The 19,736-nt window shown below is 42.4% G+C and overlaps 2 pseudogenes across 1 annotated transcript; both read right to left on the bottom strand.

The window, feature by feature from the left end:
- Nucleotides 1-630: 630 nt before the first annotated feature.
- On the bottom strand, nt 631-1,360 carry Stx8-ps2 (Syntaxin 8, pseudogene 2; annotated as a pseudogene). The gene has a single exon (XR_015624429.1). The product of XR_015624429.1 is annotated as a Syntaxin 8, pseudogene 2, transcript variant X2 (transcript).
- Nucleotides 1,361-3,410: 2,050 nt separating this feature from the next.
- On the bottom strand, nt 3,411-7,619 carry Srsf7-ps7 (serine and arginine rich splicing factor 7, pseudogene 7; annotated as a pseudogene).
- Nucleotides 7,620-19,736: the final 12,117 nt, after the last annotated feature.

Consider the following 19,736-nt stretch of genomic DNA (forward strand, 5'->3'; position numbering starts at 1 on the left):
ACAGAACTATAGTGGTAAAAATTGCATGGTATCTATATATAAACAGACAGGTTGATCAATGGAATCGAATTAAAGACCCAGAAATAAACCTACACATAGGGTTAGTCATCCTGTGGTACCCTCAGGTACCTGTGCTGGAGCAGGTTCTGTCCCTGAACCTGTTGCCTGTTTGTGGAATTCATTTGCCTACCTAGGCTACCTGTCTTCCCTCAGTGGGAAAGGAGTCTAACCCTGTAGAGATGTGTCAGAATGCAGTCACCCTCTCAGAGGAGAAGGAGAGGGATTGTGTGAGGGAGAGACGAGGGGACAAGGAATACTAGTAAGTGGAAGAAAATACTAGGAAAACTGAAATATGGAAATGGTCTTAGATGGCTGGATGTTTCCTGAATGAAAACATCTAGAACGATTCTTGTTTAAATAAAATTGTGTCAGTCATGTAAGAAACAAAGAATGAGAGTTTATGTTAATGGATTTTTAATAAGTGTATTATAGTTTTGTTTTTGTTTTTTGTTTTTGTTTTTTGTTTTTTTGCTGGGAGCGTGGAAAATTTATTGAGAGCAGGTGTTTTGTTCCAAAAGAGTGCTGGGCTTTCATTCATCGTTGGCTGTGTCACAACGGGTGGTCCCCTTATTACTATCAGTTGGTTGGCCACACTGCAGCGACCACAATAGCCACGAGCAGCAATAAAATCACCATTATCATCCCACAGGAAGCTGACTTTCTGTCCACCAGGGTCACTCGCCTGGCTTCAGTGCGGAACTTCTCATCTGTGTTCTCCACCAGGTTGGCAAGGTCATCGATGATCTCTTTCTGTTCGTCCAGTTCATTCCCAGTCTCCTGGCCCATTTGCTTTTGGCGACTTATGATAGAGGAAAGGGCATCAAGACCCACGTCCTGTTCTTTTATGATTTTCTGCTGTTGTTGCCGGACCTCATCAAAACCCAAGCCTCTGGTCTCCTCTGGCTCCTCACAGAGCCAAGGGTTGGGAGTTCCTCGCTTTGCTTCTTCACCCATCAGGCTGGACCTGATCAAATCCGGCTCGGAACCCTCATTCTTAAATGATGCCAGGAGCAGTCTCTCTCAGGTGACAAGGTCATCCTGAAGGTTCTTTCTTCGATCCCCCTCCAGCTGTGTCACCTGGCGGGTCAACATAGCTCTTAGAAGTAAAGTCCTTCAAGAGTTCGATCTTTACCTTCAGATTCTTCAACAAAGTTCTGATTGTCAAGGTAAGCTTAGGTGTCTTCTCACCTCTTCTTTCACACTGATTTCGTTCTTGAATCTTCTCAGCAATTTCTTGGGCAAACTGACAAGTAGAATCGTAAGTGGAGAACCAGGGGTCTGGGGCCATGGTGCAGTCTCCGCCTGCAGCTGGGACACTTCTGTTTAATAGTTTTGTCTTGTAACTCAACCAGTTCCTCAATAATTGAGACTGGGATAACGTATTTATTTAAGACGCTTAATGGCAAAATAACTGAGTAGTTATGATTGTGTTTTAATCTTCTATACTAATCTGGCTACTTAACAGTCGAAATTCCAACACGCTTGCATTTTATCTCATTTTCAAGGTCTCTTCTGGACTCTCTCCCCCTGGGTAATCTCCACTTTCTCTTTCTCTCTGTCTCCCCCTCTCCTGGCTGGGATGAATTCCTGACCCATTCTCTCCCCTGCTCAGTAATAGGCTGGTAAGCTTTTACTCAAAATCAGAGAATAAATAGTGAGAGATACTTATACAACATCAAGGCAGGAGATACTTAGAGTAAGGATTGATACCAGATATGGGGCCAGAGAAGTCAGCACTTGGATAATTCAAAGATATAAACGACAAATAATAATACAAATGATATAAAATCTTTTGTCCCACAGGGCACAAAAGCATCATGTCTACATTTCCCCCTTTAGTTAATGAAAGGCTTTCTGTTTGGACACTTTGGATATATAGTCTATATTGATTCTATAACCTATTCTCTTGGTGAGTTTAAATTCCATGTCTACATCATTCTTTATTATAACTTGCATAGACCTTAATACATTTTCTTAAATCCTAAACACTTTAGTCTTATGTGGGAGACTATAATTGTCTAATATTCAACCCCATCAGACACCTGAGAAGGAATAATTATTACCTGAGTATGTACAAAGTGTAAGCAAGCAGCTTCCAAAGTTAAAGAAAGGAGAAAAAAAGCTAACGGCCTGAACAGTTTCATCATTACAAGAGCTCAATGATCCCAAAAGTGTTTTCAGAGCTCTGATCTTTGAGCTAAGTGATTCTAGGAGCTGTGGGAAGGAGAGAAGTTAAAAGTTGTAGTGATAGCTTGTTTGGAGGAAAATCCCCATGACCAACAGAACAGAATCTCTGGCCTGACATTCCAAGGAGAACTGGCCAAGATCAAGGATTATTGAATCGACTAGCACTAAATAGGTACTACCCCCTCATGTACTTTCTTGATTGAACACAGGACATAGTGCTGACATCTTAAATGAAATTAAAGAAAACACTGTTTATAGAAAACACAAAAATATATGTTAAAACATAAAATATGAGTATTTTCCATCAAATACTATTAATATTGTTTTTGTATTAAGAAATTCAAATATTTTTAACATCCCTACCCAATAAAACCTTAGTTTCCTCAAAGATCCACTTGTTTCTGGTAGGAGTTTAATGGGCTGGAGCAGGGCCTCTTTTCCCTTCCTTCCTCATATCTGATACAGCAATTCTTCCTAGACTTTCCAAATGAGTAAGACTGAGGTGAGGTCCAAGGCAAAGGGGAAATGATACAGCCACCACCTTCTTTAGAATAAAAACCAATGGAGCCTCTGCTTAGGGCAGGAACATAGCCTCGAGATGACGAGTAAAATGTTCCTTTTCCAGACACTAAAATGGCAGTGCTGGCCCCTTTCTTGGCCACCCTGAAGTTATTTCTAATATGACCACATAGAAAACAACTTTAAGAATGATTTAACACCTATCTCCTGCCATTTATTTCTGGGAGCCAATCCAAGACTTTCTCAAAGGTGCTTGCCCAAGGGCCAACTTGGCAAGGTCTGTTTTGGTGCTTGAGGAGGTCTTGAAGGAGTCAAGGGAACCTAGCTCTTTGGCCTTTGGTTATCAGTCCCAAGGCCACCTGTGTTCAGTCTGAGGCATGCTGTATTCTTGTCAGCATTGCTGAATTGGTTTCTGCAGATTTTGTCTGATTTTCCTCTGCAAACATTGTGTCAGACCTGCACTTCTTTTTTTTCTTTCTAGTTAGAAACACTTTATTTAAAAGTGTCAAATAAAAACTTCTATTTCCAGACCATAAGATGTTAATACATTCATCAAAAACCATATTTACTGCTGTGGATTTTACAGAGGAATAATCTAGATCCATTTGATTTGATGGTTGATGAACCTTCCTAGGTTTCACTTTACAGACACAACAAATCCCTTATAATAATGTAAACAAAATAACTTTTCCCTAACAGGTGAACTTGAGAATTTCACTCCATTCTTTCTGGACTTGCATTTCTGCGTGGACTTCCTGATGGGGAACGACTTCTTTTAGGAGATGGAGATCTGGATTTTGATTGGCTGCTTCTTGGTCGCGAAATAGACCTGGATTTTGATCTTGACCTTGAACAGGATTGGAAATACCTCGATCCTGTTGTAGAACCACACCTAGATCTTCTGAGTGAAGCTGCTCTTGATCTATGAAGAGACACGGACCTTGATCGTCTAGGAGATGCTGATCTTGACCTCCTTCCGCCGCTTCTGCTGCGTGAGTGAGAGTATTGCCTTCCCTGGATTGAGAATGTGATCTAGATCGTGACCTGCTTCTTCTTTGTGGGCTATAGCAATGACAGTCATAAGCATAATGTCCCTTTTCACCACACTCATCGCATCTATCATTAAGATCAAAGGGATGACAGGCAGGTGACCTATCAAAACGAGATCTCCGAGGCATGCCTGTTGATAATTCAACCCTCACTCCAGAACCACAGATCACTTTCCCATCCAACCTTCGAACTGTAGAGGGCCGCAATAACATTCGCCACCACAAGATGGTGCTGGCATCCACTGCGCCCCACGTGGAAGGCCGAGATAGCTTTGCCATTACAAGATGGCGCTGGCCTCCGCCGCGCCAGCCGACTTCCTTTCAGAGAGTTAACTGTGTGCGCATGTGCAAGAGTGCCTTCATGCCAGGTCTTTGCCCACTCCGGGGCGTGCCTAATGAGATCATGGGTAAGCAACCAATCAGGTGTGGATGCACCGCGCTAGGGTGTATATAAGCCGCGCCATGCCGGCGCGCCTGGCCTCTCCTTAAGATTCAATAAACGTTTTAGCTGCAGTAAGGATTCGTGTGTCCCCGTGTATTCTTGCTGGTGAGGTCACGCGGGACATTTGGTGCCGAGAACCCGGGACGCCACACCATCGCCAGGCGCCGAGGGAAGAGGTCCTCCATCCGCGGAGAGAATCCAAAAAGCTGCAGGACGCGGGTAAGACCCTGAGAGACATGCTTAGTCTTGATCTGTTCCACTTCACTCCCCTGCTAGATGCAGCAGAAGTTTTTGTTATCGTTTTAGCAGCTTCATGCTTTCTCTATTGGCCTTTGAGTTTTTAGCTGCTGCCAGACAGTGTCAGAGGTCGCATGGGAGCCGCCCAGCTGTAATAGCAAAGCAGAGAGCACTGGGGGAGGTGCAGGACGGCATGTCAGAAATAGGGTGGGGTAAAAAATAAAAGAGCTCAAGGAAAAAAGATAAAAATAAGCAGACAGTCCCTTCCAAAGACTTCAGATCTGCGGAGCCGAGAGATTGGGGAAAAAACGACCCGGGAGAGATGAAACAGAGAAAGGAGAAAAAGGTCTTGAAAAGGAGAAGTCTTTATCCGGTAAAAGAATTAAAGGCTTTAGAGCTTGATAGCTCAGAGACAGATGAGCTTAGTTCCTCTGAAGAAGAGGATTTAGAAGATGAGGCAGCTCGCTATGAAGAAGAGCTTCACAGAGTCATACTAATCAGATTTGATAGAGGTAGACCGCCTGAAAATTTATTCAGGAGAATCAAACAAAAGGACATCTCAATGCCCATGCACAGCTTGATGGAGTTAATGTAATTGGGTTGTGAGTAAAAATATTCAGGACTGTGTTTCACTTCCATACCATTTGTGAATGTCAGTCGTGCTGCTCAGATATCCCGTAATATATCTCAGTATCTTACAGGAATTTGGTTTCAACACGTTGATGGACTAGTCCAGGAATTGAGACAACCCATCGTCCATATCAACTCCACTCGAGTGGATAGTCACCATGGAAATGGTGGGAAAGGGGAAATCCTACCTCTCTGCTGACACCATCTGGTTTTTTCCCTCTTTGTCTATTGTCTGTCCTTGGTGCACCAAGCTGTCCCTGTATGTCAGTTTATGTCTGTGGTTTTTGTTTCTTGTTGCTTAAATGTTTTATGTTTCATGTTCAAAAGAAAAAAATGGTAAAAACTTTATCTGCTGGTTGTTCACATCTTGATTTGGTTTTAACTCGTTTCAAGAAAGGAACAAATAAATAAAAAGTTTCAATTGGCTTTTGCAGCCTACATCGTTAGCTAGAAGCCTAAGTCGTCTGGACAAGCTGCCCAGGGGCTAAGCATCTGCACGAGCTGATCTTAAAGGCGCCAGCAGCTCCTCAGCTTCTTTGGTACAAGAGCTGATAGCTGTTTCTCTTAGAAAAATCCCTGACTTATTATTTGACTGAACAGGTGACAAGGTGCTTCTCTTAAAATCATAGCTAAAAAGGTAAAAATGGTGCTTGGTCTAAATATTAAAGATATGTGTAGCCACTTCAATTTTGTTTCTCATTGGTTTTAAATGTATAAATATGATCTACTTGCCTTGGTTATGGACTATTGGCTTTCAAGTTATTGGATATGGTTAAAAATGTATAATATTGGTAACAGAAAGTTGACATAAAACTGGTAATTTGGATGAAGTCATTGTAGACAACATGTGGCATGAGCCAACCTAGGGAAACAGGTCTAAATTGAGGTAATATTTTTATGGAATTCTTACTCTAGAAACCAGGCTTCTAGAAGAATTTAGGACAGTGTCTCTTTGTTGAGGTACTGGAGACTAAGCCATCGTGCGTTCATATGTAGGAATTGGCAGTCAAACTTTGTAGCATGAAGGATAGACTGGAGACTGGATTTTGGCGACTAGATCGTTTGTTGGAGGTCGAGTTTTACTTTCCAAAGTTGTGGTTTGCCCTGAAGCTATTTGTATTTTGATGCTGATTCCACTGCCCCAAGAACAGCTGCCTAGTCAGTACTCAGAACTCAGGTGACTTTCCAAAATTGTGGCTGTGCTCTGGTGGTACAAGGAGAACTGAAAGATTGTGATTAAGGATTGCCAGTGTTACATTGATTAACTCAAACTTATTTGTAATTAAGAAAAAATCAAACAGGTAGAGATTGTTACAGGATTTACAAAGGATTGATGAGGTTTTGGAACTTGTGAGAACATTACAGCCAGTTTGCTTACTCCAACTGCCATTTCAAGATAGATTTAGAGGATTGATTTTGAGTATTCATTTCGTGAGCTTGCTTATAATTTTAGAGAGCCCATAAAGTGATATCATTAAGAATGGCTAACAGCCTTATATCATGTAATTTTGTTGCTTCTTCAATGTAAAAAGTTAGAACTTTAAATCTTTCAGTGTATATGGAAATTTTTACTACAAACTTCTGCTCTCAAAATGAGCTTTAATATTTGGGGAGTAGCTGTTACACTACTCCAGAAAAGAACTCATTTTAGAGTTCACCCTAGGTCATTTAACAGTTACTGTCACACAGCACTGCGGTATCCAGAGACGGGCAACTTTCCTCATGCACAGACCAATCTAAGACACGGGGCCTGGTGGCGATAGGGTTACCCTTCGACGGATAAGGCTGTGACATAGAGGAACGACCTAAGACAGGAGCCACAGCAGATGGACGTAACTGCAGGGACCTAGACCTAGACCAGCCTAGACAATAATTTATTGTTATTAATAAAACAATAAGGGGGAGATGTAGAGGGCCGAAATAACATTCGCCACCACAAGATGGTGCTGGCTTCCACTTGGCCCCACGTGGAAGGCCGAGATAGCTTTGCCATTACAAGATGGCGCTGGCCTCTGCCACGCCAGCCGACTTCCTTTCAGGAAGTTAACTGTGTGCGCATGTGCAAGAGTGCCTTCATGCCAGGTCTTTGCCCACTCTGGGGCGTGCTTAATGAGATCATGGGTAAGCAACCAATCAGGTGTGGATGCGCCGCGCTAGGGTGTATATAAGCCGCGCTAGGGTGTATATAAGCCGCGCCATGCCGGCGCGCCTGGCCTCTCCTTAAGATTCAATAAACGTTTTAGCTGCAGTAAGGACTCGTGTGTCCCCGTGTATTCTTGCTGGCGAGGTCGCGCAGGACATCGAACCACATCCTCTGCATCTCTAGGGTCTTCAAATTCCACAAAGGCAAATCCTGGAGGATTTCTGGCAATCCATACAGTTCTTAAGGGCCCATAGTAACTGAGTGACCTTTCTAACTCTCCTTTACCAGCGCCAGTTCCCAGGTTTCCAACATATACCATGGTTTCTCCTCCATACCACCTGTAACCTGACATGATGGCCAACCCGCTTACTCGGTTCTAGCTTGTAATGCTCACAGTGAGAGTAGCACCGAAGTGGCTGCACCACCTCCTTTGCCAGCGTACCAGCCGCACGACCCAAACCTGTGTTCCTTAATGAACTTGTCTGGCATGAGTCATCATCATCTCATACTGATAACTTCCTGTACCAGAATCTTTGCCATAGACCAAACTGGTTTAAACTACTGATGCCCTGTCTCTAATTCACAAACGGGTGACATGATAAGCCAATGTCACCACAGAAGGCTGGGGAAGTGTTGCTGTTCGGCCATCGATGTGCAGCTGAGAGAGGTGTTTGCAATGTATGGTGTGCCTTATTGAAATTGCTGGTGTCTGGTGAATACCACTTGGTGATTTAAATTTGTCTTAATGGAATGGGCTTTCTTTGACTTGTGAGGCAGGAGGATTAATCCGATACACATTGTTTAATGATCTGCATATACTGGAGACCCTATAACTATATGAAGGAGAAGTTTCTACTGAAAGATCCCCCAGAGCAGGGAGACTCTCACTCAAATCTCGGCATGATGCTACCCCCTTAAGAATTTAGGAGAGACTGTCATTGCTGTAATCACAAGAGGTTTATCGATAGGAACAACCAGTGCACTGGGGTCAGGACTCATATCCCACACAGGGGCACAGGAGTTCGACCCAGTAGATGGGAGAAGGGGTATTTAAAGGAAGAAGCCACAACTCAAGTAACTGGAATGAGCTAGCTGGGTGTCAGTCTTTTTCAAGAAGGCTGAACCCATCTGCTCCATAGAAAAAAATGAAGACAGCATATTAGTGAGCTTCTCTCTACCACAGCATCTGTAACCAACTTCAATCAATAAATGGTATCCAATTTTGTGGACCAGGATAGAGAGGAATCCGGATTCTCCAGAACTGGAGGTGAAAGGTGTTATGGTTACAAGGAAGTAAGTGCATCTTCAGGATTTTTTCATGCAGAGGTCATGAGAAATTTACCAGCTGCTCTGAGCAATTTCTCATCTCAATAGCAGAAATATATGCAGTTAATTTAATGTTTATTGGAAGGAAGTAGAGTAGAAACAGAAGAAAGATTATCAACACTTTGCATTAATTAAAAAGCATTGTCTATAGTTTAAACCAACTCCAAATATTCAATTAAAATTGTCAGTGTGGAAATAAATGCTAAGGTCTTTAAAACTGGCCCACCAGAGAGGAGGGTAAATACCTATAAAGACTTGGTCTTTGTGTACTTTAATTACAAATGTCTTAGAACCACTATAGAGTCAACAGTCAGAGACATATAGATCTAGTGTACAGAAAGATAATCAGTCAGTAAGTGAGAAGGATACTTCAGAAGAAACTGAAAGTGAGACACGTGAGGATGGAGAAGAAATTCCTCCCCATTCTTTCACATGAGATAGACCTAAAAAAAAGGAACATACTGAATTTACTGCACAACTCAAATATTAAATAAACAAGTAGAAAAGCTCTTGAGATTTCCCAAAAGGTATTGAAAAGAAAAGTTACTTCTCAAAAGATGAGGAAAAGTATGAAGACAAGAGAGGAGGGAGGGAGGGAGGGAGGGAGGGAGGGAGAGAGAGAGAGAGAGAGAGAGAGAGAGAGAGAGAGATTTAGAAAAGAATTAAACCAAGCAGAGCCCTTCTCATTAAAAAGAGAAGTATTCTGTGGCTTTAAGAACCTGGAATAAGGATTACCCCTTTTACTAAATTTACCTAAAGTCCCAGGGAGGTTTATACTGATTTTTTTAAAAAGTTAGCTTCAACAGCAGATCCAGATATAAGAAAGGGACTACTCAAATCTTTGGCGTTTGAAAATGCAAATAAGGAATGGTAAAAAGTGATGACAGTTAAAAGCTCGGGATGCCTCCTTAGATGAATGGATAAAAGCTACTGGACAATATCAGTAGATATTGGATCTGCTGCATTATATCAACTATACTTGGACAAATGCCTTAGCTAAATGTTTTATATCACACACACACACACACACACACACACACACACACACACACAAATGCTTTAACTGTGGGAGGCTTGCACATCTGAAAACAGAATGCAGATATTTGCCTGCTACAAGAACAGCCTCATTTTAAAACAATCAACCACCAAGAAAGTGTAATAAATGTGTAAAAGGCAGACATTGTACTAATGAATGCTGATTGGTAAGAGATGTGCTAGACAAGATTTTACCGTCAGGAAATCAGATAAGGGGCCTACGTTGGGGCCCAAGATAATGGGCCAAGATAATCTTCAGCTACATTAGTGAGTTGCAGGCCAACCTGATGTCTGTTCACAGATCTATCTACAGAGACCTTTGGCCTGGCCCAGCGGGAGGGTTCAAATGAAAGGGAAAAGGCATGAGCAGGGAGGGGGAATGGCTTCTACCACCTCCACTGCCACTGCTGCTCTGAGACTGCAATGGCTGGTGAGTGAAATACAGGGGAGTTTCTGGTGGTGAAAGCTTTGGGAGAGCGTTCTCTTCCCAGGAAGTTACAGCTCTTGTGACAGATTCTTCAGATGATGGAGTATTTCTCACACACCTGTATTCCTTCTGGATAGGATCTTATATATAGTTTTGGTGTGGGTTGTGTCTGACAGCAAGTGGTTCCTGAGATGCCTCATCTACATGAGGAAGGGCTTGGGGGTGCTGCCCCTACATGATTGATGGCCACAATTCTCTCTATGGGGGTCTGGGGGTGCATACAGGGTCCTGGTGCAGGGAGCAGGCAAATCTTCTACCATTCCTTCAGGGTCCTGATGACCTCAAGCCTAAGCTCGAACTTACCAGGCTTCCTTTCACAGTCCACCCCACAACTCTCCCATTTCTTTTTATAAAGGAGAGGTATCATCGGAATAAATGTCTCCTATGTTGCGGACAGTTTATTATTAAACCAAGGCCTGATTAGTGACCTTAGCAATGCTACTCATCTGCTGCTATAGAAAATGAACGAGACAGGGGGCCAAGAGAAGCAAGGCTCCAATGGCTGGCATAGGACCAAGCAGGGGAAGAATCCAAGCTACCAAGTGGTTAGAGTACTAATGGAGAGGGGTGCCAGAAATATAGCATGCCCAGAGGTTCCCCTGAGCTCTTTGTGCATTTGTTCTACCAGCCCAGATTCCTTGACATAGAAGCAACATTCCTAGCAAAATGAAAGTCCTTCCCTGTTCAGCACTCACTAAGTCCAGGGCTCTCCAGTTCTGGAGAGCAACTCCTGGTAATCTTGTGTTGAAGAAACTCAAGGCTGTCTGTAGTAGAAGCCATTGCCTGCTCAAACTTGTCTTGAAAGTCACTGGACAGATGTCGTGTTTGAACAAGGGCTGCTCTACTGCTTCGTGTCAGATCCAGTGTGACAGCAAGGCCTAGTCCAGTGAGCAGAGGGATGAAGATCTCTCTCTCTCTCTCTCTCTCTCTCTCTCTCTCTCTCTCTCTCTCTCTCTCTCTCCTTTCAGCTTCCTCCTATCTGCAAGGCGAGTTCTTCAGGTTCATATTGATAAACCTGGGGGACAATTATCATGAGAATTATCATGAGGATGCAGGAAACTTGGAAAGGGAGTTAGGCACCTGTAGTGCCTTTGCACCAGAGGAGGCCAGGAGGGTTGACACATACATATTTGGTGATGGTGATCTCACAGGCACATGTAACATGGGGTTTCGAGGCCTACAAGGCAAAGGGGAAAGGGCAATCAAACAGAGGAATGTCCTGTGCTTTCCTTGTGGGTAGGGAAAATTATGGTCAGGAGAGAAGCACAGGAAACACATTGGGAGGAGTTGGAGTGGGTGGTTAAGCAAAGGAGGTCAGATGCATATTGGACGTACTATAGCCAGGATAGGGGAACATGGAGTTCCTTCTGAGACTGATTTTCCTGTTGGAGAATGTTAGCATGAGTAAGACTGATTTGGGGGCTGTAACAAGCTCACTGGAGACATGCAGGTCAGCTATGGGGTATTTGGCATAGCCATTGGGGTAAAGTTTACCCACGACTCCAATTTGCCAACGTTCAGCCCATGGACCACTGATGGAAAGCTGAAGATGAGTTTTAAGGTTGGCCAGCATAGTGCCATCTCGGCTGGTGGATTCCATTCTATAGCTCCAATATCTGCAACCTCCATACATGGAGACCTCCTGGAAACATTCACCTGTGTTTTGGCAAGGAAAGCAGAGGAAAGGGCTTGGGGTAGTGGAGATGAAATGTGGGTGTAGAGGGATCTCAACCCTCATCTGACATCCTTCAAGTGGGCAGTCCTGGTTTCCTATAACTTTGTTTTGTCCCTAGCATAGAATCTCCAGTGGTATGTTTTGGGAATGCTAGGGAGAGGCTGGGAAGTGGCAGAATTAACATGGACCTGTGGAGGGCACAAGGCCAGGGCAGCAGTCACCAGGTCATGGATGTCCCTCCAGGAGATCTTGCTGTCCCTCTGGATGTGGTGTTGCCTCTGCATCCTCCTCTTCTTCTGTCCTTGATCTGCCAGCAAAAGGAGGGCCATCTTTGGGGTTGGTGGGTAGTGTCAGACATTTCTGGCAGGAACTCAGATAGGCTTAGGCATGTCTGTGGAAAAAAACAAGCAAAACCTCCTTCTGGTTGTAAGAAGGGGGTCTGGTCATTTCCAAATTTCATCGAAAGGACCAAGCCATTGTACTAGGATTGGGTGTGCAATGGTTAACTTTCATATGTGCCAATGGAGGGAGATAGGAGGCTGTTTTCAGTTCTCGTAGATGTTAAATACGTTTAGTATAGACAGAGCCATCAATAATTGTACATTAAGGGGGTAGGCGGTTGTCTTGTTTTAGAAGTTTGGCTTTCAGGGTTTGATCTGTTCTATCATTCCTTGGCCCTGATGGTTGTGGGGAACTCCTGTATGGTGGGCAATTTCTCAATGTGTGCAGAAGGTTTGAATTGAGAGCTAGTGAAGGCAGGGCCATCATCAGTTTTAATCTTTTGAGGAATGTCCACGGTGGCAGTGGTAGAGAGCACATGGTGAACCTTTCTGAGTTTTCACCTCTTTGGGCTGTGGCCCATATAAAATGCAAATATGTATCAATTGTGACAAAAACATATTTCTGTCTACCAAGTTGGGAAATATGGGTGACATCGATTTACCATAAGGCATTGGATTTGAGGCCTCAGGGATTGGCGCTCATCGTTTATAAAGCTGGGGTGGTAATGAGGGATGCACAAGAAGATAGTGGTTTTATTATCCTTTGAAGTTGAGCAAGGGGGATGTGGGGGACCTGGGCATGCAGCCTCTTTATATTTGTGTGTGTGCGTGAGTGAAATTGGTCTGCTTGCTCAGTGATGGCCATATCCCTCTTGAGGCAGTTTGGTCAGTGAGTGCATTTCCCTCAGATATAGGATCTGCCAGGGGACTATGAAATCTGACATGTTGGATGTAGATGTGGGGTGGGTCTTTCCTGTAAAAGGGTGGCGACCTGTGAGTAGAGGGGAGAGTGGATTGGAGTCAGAGACCTTTGTCCACTTGCTAGCTGGTGTAGTCACAGTAGAGAAAGAGAGGTGGCTGGAAAGAAGGTAAAAGGTTTACAAATTTCTCTGCACTTTAAATAGGTAGGTTTTTTATTTCAAATGATCAATAAATATACTGATAATTGTTTATTTGGGGTCCACAGACCAGAGCAATCAAGAATTTGGGTAAAAAGTAAATGTCTTTTTAGAAATAAATTATAGAGTTATACTAGGTTAATCAGAGCAGGAGAGCTGGACAAATTGGCGTGGCCCTGCCTAACTGGCTTGTTGTTTTTCTGGCTGAACATGCACAGCCTTGGCGTGCTCCATTATAAATTGTTAGTCCCTTGTGCACATGTGGCCATAAAGCATGTTTAATCCTTTAAAATAATTTTTGAGACCATAATTACTTCATTTGGCCTTTCCTTCCCTCTCCTGACCCTCAATGACCACTCCTTACTTTCAAACTAATGGTCAGAATTTGCTTTTATTGTTGTCCCTACTGGAAGTTGACGTAAGGTTGGCTGTAAGATATCCCAGGTCCGAGGTAAAGGGAGAGCTGTATTGTCCATTGAGTGTGTAACAACTGTGTACACTAGAGACCCTGCACCTAGGAGAAGAAACATAATGTGCTGTGGAAGATTGGAAGAATTTCTGCTTAAATGAAAATTTCCAGTAGAGTGGCTCTGTGTGCTCACCAGGTGTAAGGCTGAGAAGGCCTGTGATGTGTAAGTCGTTTGATCTCTGAGCATAATGTAGGAGATTCCTATTCTAGTGACCTCTATGTTGCTAGGTGGTCCTTCCCAAAGAGAATCTCTGGGCTGGCCTTGCAATGTGAAAACCTGTGAGCAGCAGCATGGAGATTCTTTCCAGGATTCTCCAGTGCCAACGTGTGAGTCTCCCGTGTCTATTGTGCTGCTCTGTAGCAGAGCATCTGAGAACACCTCTTTCCTAGGAATACACGGTGGAGAGCAGATGGATTAGGCAGATTATACCTCATGTGTAGTAGCCTATGTGGCAGGAGACAGGTATTTAATTATTCTTAATGTTGTTCTGTGTGTGGTCATCTTAGACTCAAGTTTGGGGTGGCCAAGAAAGAGATTAGCACTGCTACTTTAATGTCTGAAGAAAGCAAATTTTACTCCTTATCTATAGCCTGTGCTCCTGACGTACACAGTCTGCATTTATATTTTATTCTAAAGAACATGGTGGCTGTCTCTTTTATGCTTTCTCTGAGGTCTGACTTCAATCTTATTTATTTGGGTATTCTGAAATAATCTGCATAGAAAATGAAGGAGAAAGGAGAAAGGGCACTGCTCTAAAGAAAAAAAAAAACTCTATGCTTTAGGTCATTAAATTCCTCCCAAAGTAGATCTTGGAAGAGACAAAAGTTTTACTAGGTACAGGGATTAAAAACATTTTGGGGCTGGAGAGATGTCTCAGCTACTGAGAGCACTGACTTTTCTTCCAGAGGTCCTGAGTTCAATTACTAGCAACCACATGGTGGTTAACAACCATCTGCAATGGGATCTGATGCCTTCTTCTGGTGTGTCTGAAGACAGCTACAATGTGTGTGTGTGTGTGTGTGTGTGTGTGTGTGTGTGTGTGTGTGTGTGTGTGTAATAGTTCTTTTAAAAAATTTGAATTCATTGATCCAAAAGCAAGCATAACAGTATTTGGTGAAAAGTGTTGTTTAATTTCTTTAAAAAACAATTTCTTAATAGTACCTTGGAGACCCTGTGAATCTGTGTCTTGCTTCAAGAGTGTTTGGACAGAACAGACCTGGTGACTCCCACTTTATTAGCTTCCACCCGCCTTACAAGTCTCTCCTGTCTCAGCCTCCGGGACATCTCCTTGCCACCTTCGGCTCCTAGGACCAGTCAGCACCATCTTCACACTTAGGCCCACACTCCAGATCAGCCATGACCTCTCAGATTCATCAGAATTATTCCACCGTAAGTGGAAGCTGCCATCAACCGCCTGGCCAACTTGCACCTGTGGGCGTCCTACACCTACCCCTCTCTGGGCTTCTTTTCTGATTGGGGTGACTTGGATTTGGATGGCATAGGCCACTTCTTCCTCGAATTGGCCGAGGAGAAGCTTGGCCGAGGGCGCCGAGCATCTCCTCTAGTTGCAGAATGATCACCGGGGCTGTGCACTCTTCCAGGATGTGCAGAAGCTATCTCAAGATAAATGGGGTAAAACCCAGAAGGCCATGGAACCTGCCTTGGCCCTGGAGAAGAATCTGAACAGGCCCTCTTGGATCTCCATGCCCTGGATTCTGCCAGCACAGACCCTCAACTCTGCGATTTCTTGGAAATTCACTTCCTGGATAAGGAGGTGAAGCTCATCAAGAAGTTGGGCAACCACCTGACCAACCCCTATAGGGTGCAGGGCCACAACCAGTGCAGACAGGTGTGGCCCAGGCATCTCTGGGCAAGGATCTCTTTAAATGCCTTACTCTCAAGCACCACTAGGAGGCCTCTGTGCCTTTCAAGGGCTCCCTCCTCTGCTCTGCACCATCCACCTCAGGACCTCCACCTGAATGAACTTCTAAAGCCACTAGGCAGCTTTGTAACCACCCTGGAGCCTTTCCTCTTGGACCAAGTAAAAATAAAGCTCTTTGAGACAGAAAAAAAATTATTCTGTATTTTTAAAAAGTTTTCTTCAAACTCATTAAGATGTCATCACTGCGTTCTACTTTGAATAAGAAACTGCAGTGAGGGGGCTGGAGAGATGGCTCAGTGGTTAAGAGCACTGACTGTTCTTCCCGAGGTCCTGAGTTCAAATCCCAGCAACCACATGGTGGCTCACAACCATCTGTAATGAGATCTGATGCCCTCTTCTGATGAGTACAGTGTACTCATATATAATAAATAAATAAAATTTATAAAAAAAAAGAAAGAAACTGCAGTGAGGAGGGAGCACTTGTTTAGTGTGAGTTGATCCAATAATCCTGAGGGAGGCCTCAAATACAAAAGAAATGATTATCACACCTATTTCAATAGTGTGGCTTAGGGTGAGTCCCCTGATTCATAAAGGTGGTTACTTGGCCCAAACACTGACCTGTCAACATTGAAATCTTAGAACTCCAGACCAAAACTTCTGTTCTTTTGTTCTTGGAGCTTTTTCTCTTCAAATTTCATGACTTTTAATTGTCCTCCTTCCTAAAGCTCCTAGAATCATTTGGCTCAGAGATCAGAGCCCTAAAACATTTTGGCTTCTTTGAACTCTGCTGTGGATGAAACTGCTAATGGTTCCAGTGATACTTTTGGCCTTTAGTCAAGAAAGAAAATGTTCCTTTTCTTGGAGGATTTTTATCCTAACCTGCCTAGCCTCTTTATCCCTCCTGATCTTATCCTACCCCTACCAGAAATTGGGCAGCAACCCATCTGGCTTTTCCAGGTGTATTTGGGGTGGCAGGTGGCAGGATTGGGAACCCCATAGAGGGTCTTTCTAAAAGATTCCAATTGTCATGTGGAGAGGAAAGGCAGTCCTTGACTGGTGTCTTGACAGGGTTAAAATGTCAAAAGTCTCTCTCCATAGACTCACAAGTGTCTAGATTTCTAGGTTTTGAATAGATTGGTTAATGACTAATTAGTGGTTACATATTTTGATTTTGCTAAGCTTTACTTGAAATGCAAAGTGTAGTTCATGAAGCAGGGAAGGAATTACTAAATTTCTCTTTCATGTGTTGCTTAGCTTGCCTAGATTGTAAAGTTAGCTTTTTCATAAGCTTTCCTAAGTCCTCATCAGGAACCAGTCAGAATTTAAAGTTAGGTTGATGACACAGTTCCATACCCCGTGTTTCAGGGAGATTTCAGGCATTGAAGGATCCGTATCTAAAAGGAACTACAGTAAGAAAGTTGTCCCCTGGACAGTATTCCTCCCTTCCCACCCCTTTCTTTCCCTCCTTCACTCCCTCTCTCCCTTCCCCCACATCATTAAACAATTTTAAGAATTAATTATCCAGTTTTGATTCATTCAAAAATTTGTTGGTGCTTCATTATGATTAATATCCATTTTCTCTTCTTTAAGTATTTTGAAAATGGTCCAAATTAATGGCCCAGGAACCAAAACTGAACAGGAATCTTCTCCCCTAGCTCATCAATGTTCTTTCAGACTTTATCCCTTATTTCTTCATCTAAAGTCCTTCTCATGAAAACTAGGGATTAAAATCATAAATGACGTGCAAGAACTCTAATAGATCTCATCTTAATGTACACACTGCGTCTTTCTTTCAAAAATTATGCACGAGCATGAAAAGAGGCAAAGCCTTCCCAGGCTTCTCCCCATCACTCTATCACATCCCTCACGGCTAACATTTGGTCCCAGTTCAGCTCTTCTTAGTGGTCTAGAGGTGGGGTAACCTGGAGGAACTGAGCCAATAGGAGAGCTATACTGAAGTCTCATGCAACAACCAATTTCATACAGACTCAAAGGAATTTATACTATGAAGATTAAGAAATGTCGTCCACGTAAAGTTCTCATGAACAAAGCTGTGTATAATGAAGAAAACAAACACGTGACAAACATGTTTTCCTAAAGAAGCATATAAAGCCTCCTATAAACTTGTAAATGAATAACTACAAGCAGTAAGGAGTAATCTCACTCTATCTGCTACATCTCAATGAAGCATGAACACATTCCAAGAACAAAGCTGTGATTTGAAGAAACTATGGTCCTAAGAATCTTCTTTTGTTTTCTAAGCGTGTTTTCACAAGCACTCAGAATTCTCATGTAACTCCATTCCAGGACTGTTTCTCAATAATACACATAAATTATTTTAATTTTCTAAAAATATACCATATACTAACATATATAAAAATAAGATATATATAAAACATATATAAAATATAACATGTTTTTACATTTATATATAAATGTTTTAAAGTGTGGAGTCGTGTGTGTGTGTGTGTGTGTGTGTGTGTGTGTGTGTGTGTGTCTTTACAACCTTCTGCCCAAGAAAGCCAGAAGAATATATCAGAACTATGTCAGGAATTAGAGGTAGTTCTGACCTATCTGATGTGGCTACTAGGAAGTACTACTGTGTCAGCATTCCAGACCACAAGTATGCAACTATAATGCAGGAAATGGAGAGACCCCATCATTCCCTTGGTCTTCTATCAGGGTCCCTGATAAATGACCATTGAAGAACTGAATGGATACCTATCCTTCTGTGAATAGACTCTGATATTGCTTTTCAGTGTCATTTTTTAGCAATTCTTTCAATGAGAGTGAAGACAACAAAAGATTTAGTTGAGCAGAGATGAGTTCAGATTATACTAGGAAAAGATCCATGAAGGGATATGGTTGTTTGGTTTTAAAGAGATACATATATATGTGTGTGTATATACATATATACATATATACATAAATACATATATACATACACACACACACACATATATATGTATATATATACATATACATGTATATATATATATGGAGACGGGGTCTCTATATATAACCATGCCAGCCTGGAACTCACTTGTAGTCTAGCCTGGCTCAGGGAAACCCATCTGCCTCTATCTCCCAAGTGCAAGTACCTCTACACCCGACTGAGGCATTTTGACAATGACCTATCTGTGAGTCACAGACTGAAAGGATTATGTAAGATTTATGCACAAACCTTCATTCTCTGATGACTGAAGCACCCCTTGGAATACAACATTGTATAAATTACAACTGATAAATCATTTGTGTTCTCAATGCTGTGGTTATTTTATTTTCTTAATTTCATGTTCAATAACTTTTACCTAGGTGCATACAACTGTGCTAGCATGGGCACGTGTCAGCCAGAAGCCAACTTACACATGTCTATTCCTATTTCCTCTGTGTATGTTTGACCCACGCAGTCAAGTTCTGCAGTAAGTATCTTCAACTGTTGAGTGAACTCACTGGTCCTTTTTTAAGTTTCAAAAATATTTATGTATGTGATGCTGTGTAGGTATGCATAAGACATAAATAGCACTTATAGTAATCAGAGAAAATTTGCATAAATGATGTTTGTCTCTCACAGAATAAACAGATCATCAGCCTTAGCTACAACCTCCTTTAACCAGAGAAAATAATCTGCCATTCATTTGTGTTTCTTAGAAAGTGTTAAGAACAAATATTTAGTCTTCAGAATAAACTAACATAACCCGTAAAATGGATGGCAGATGATAACTGTCATTTGCAGATAGGTTCTTTTATTCAAAGTATTGTGATGTTCTATTCTTGGTTGACAATTTATTTATAATAAGAAAACAAGACAATTCTTTTAGGATGAAATAGTTCTGCTAATCTTCTATAAACACCAGAAGATGGCTCAGTGGGAAAATTGTGCTTGGTGTACAAGGCTTTAGTACACTTATTGGACTGGTTATTTCCAGTAGGAATGTTTTCATGATGTTGAAGAAGACTATCACATGTAGGGGTATTATGACACTGATTATATCTTGGGCTTTTCTCAAATATTCAGTCTGTGATGTGGTTCAAGATTATACTGATGAGCCAAACTTTTATTGCATCAATTGCATCTATAGGATTCTGTACAGTGTGAGATTTTTTGTGATTACAAAGACTAGTGTGATACGCAAAGGCTTTACCACACTGAGTACATTCTTATGGTTTCACTCCAGAATGAACTCTTTTGTTT

The sequence above is a fragment of the Rattus norvegicus genome, chromosome 7 (genome assembly GCF_021556685.1).
Source record: "Rattus norvegicus strain SHRSP/BbbUtx chromosome 7, alternate assembly SHRSP_T2T, whole genome shotgun sequence".
In the NCBI taxonomy this organism is placed as follows: domain Eukaryota; kingdom Metazoa; phylum Chordata; class Mammalia; order Rodentia; family Muridae; genus Rattus; species Rattus norvegicus.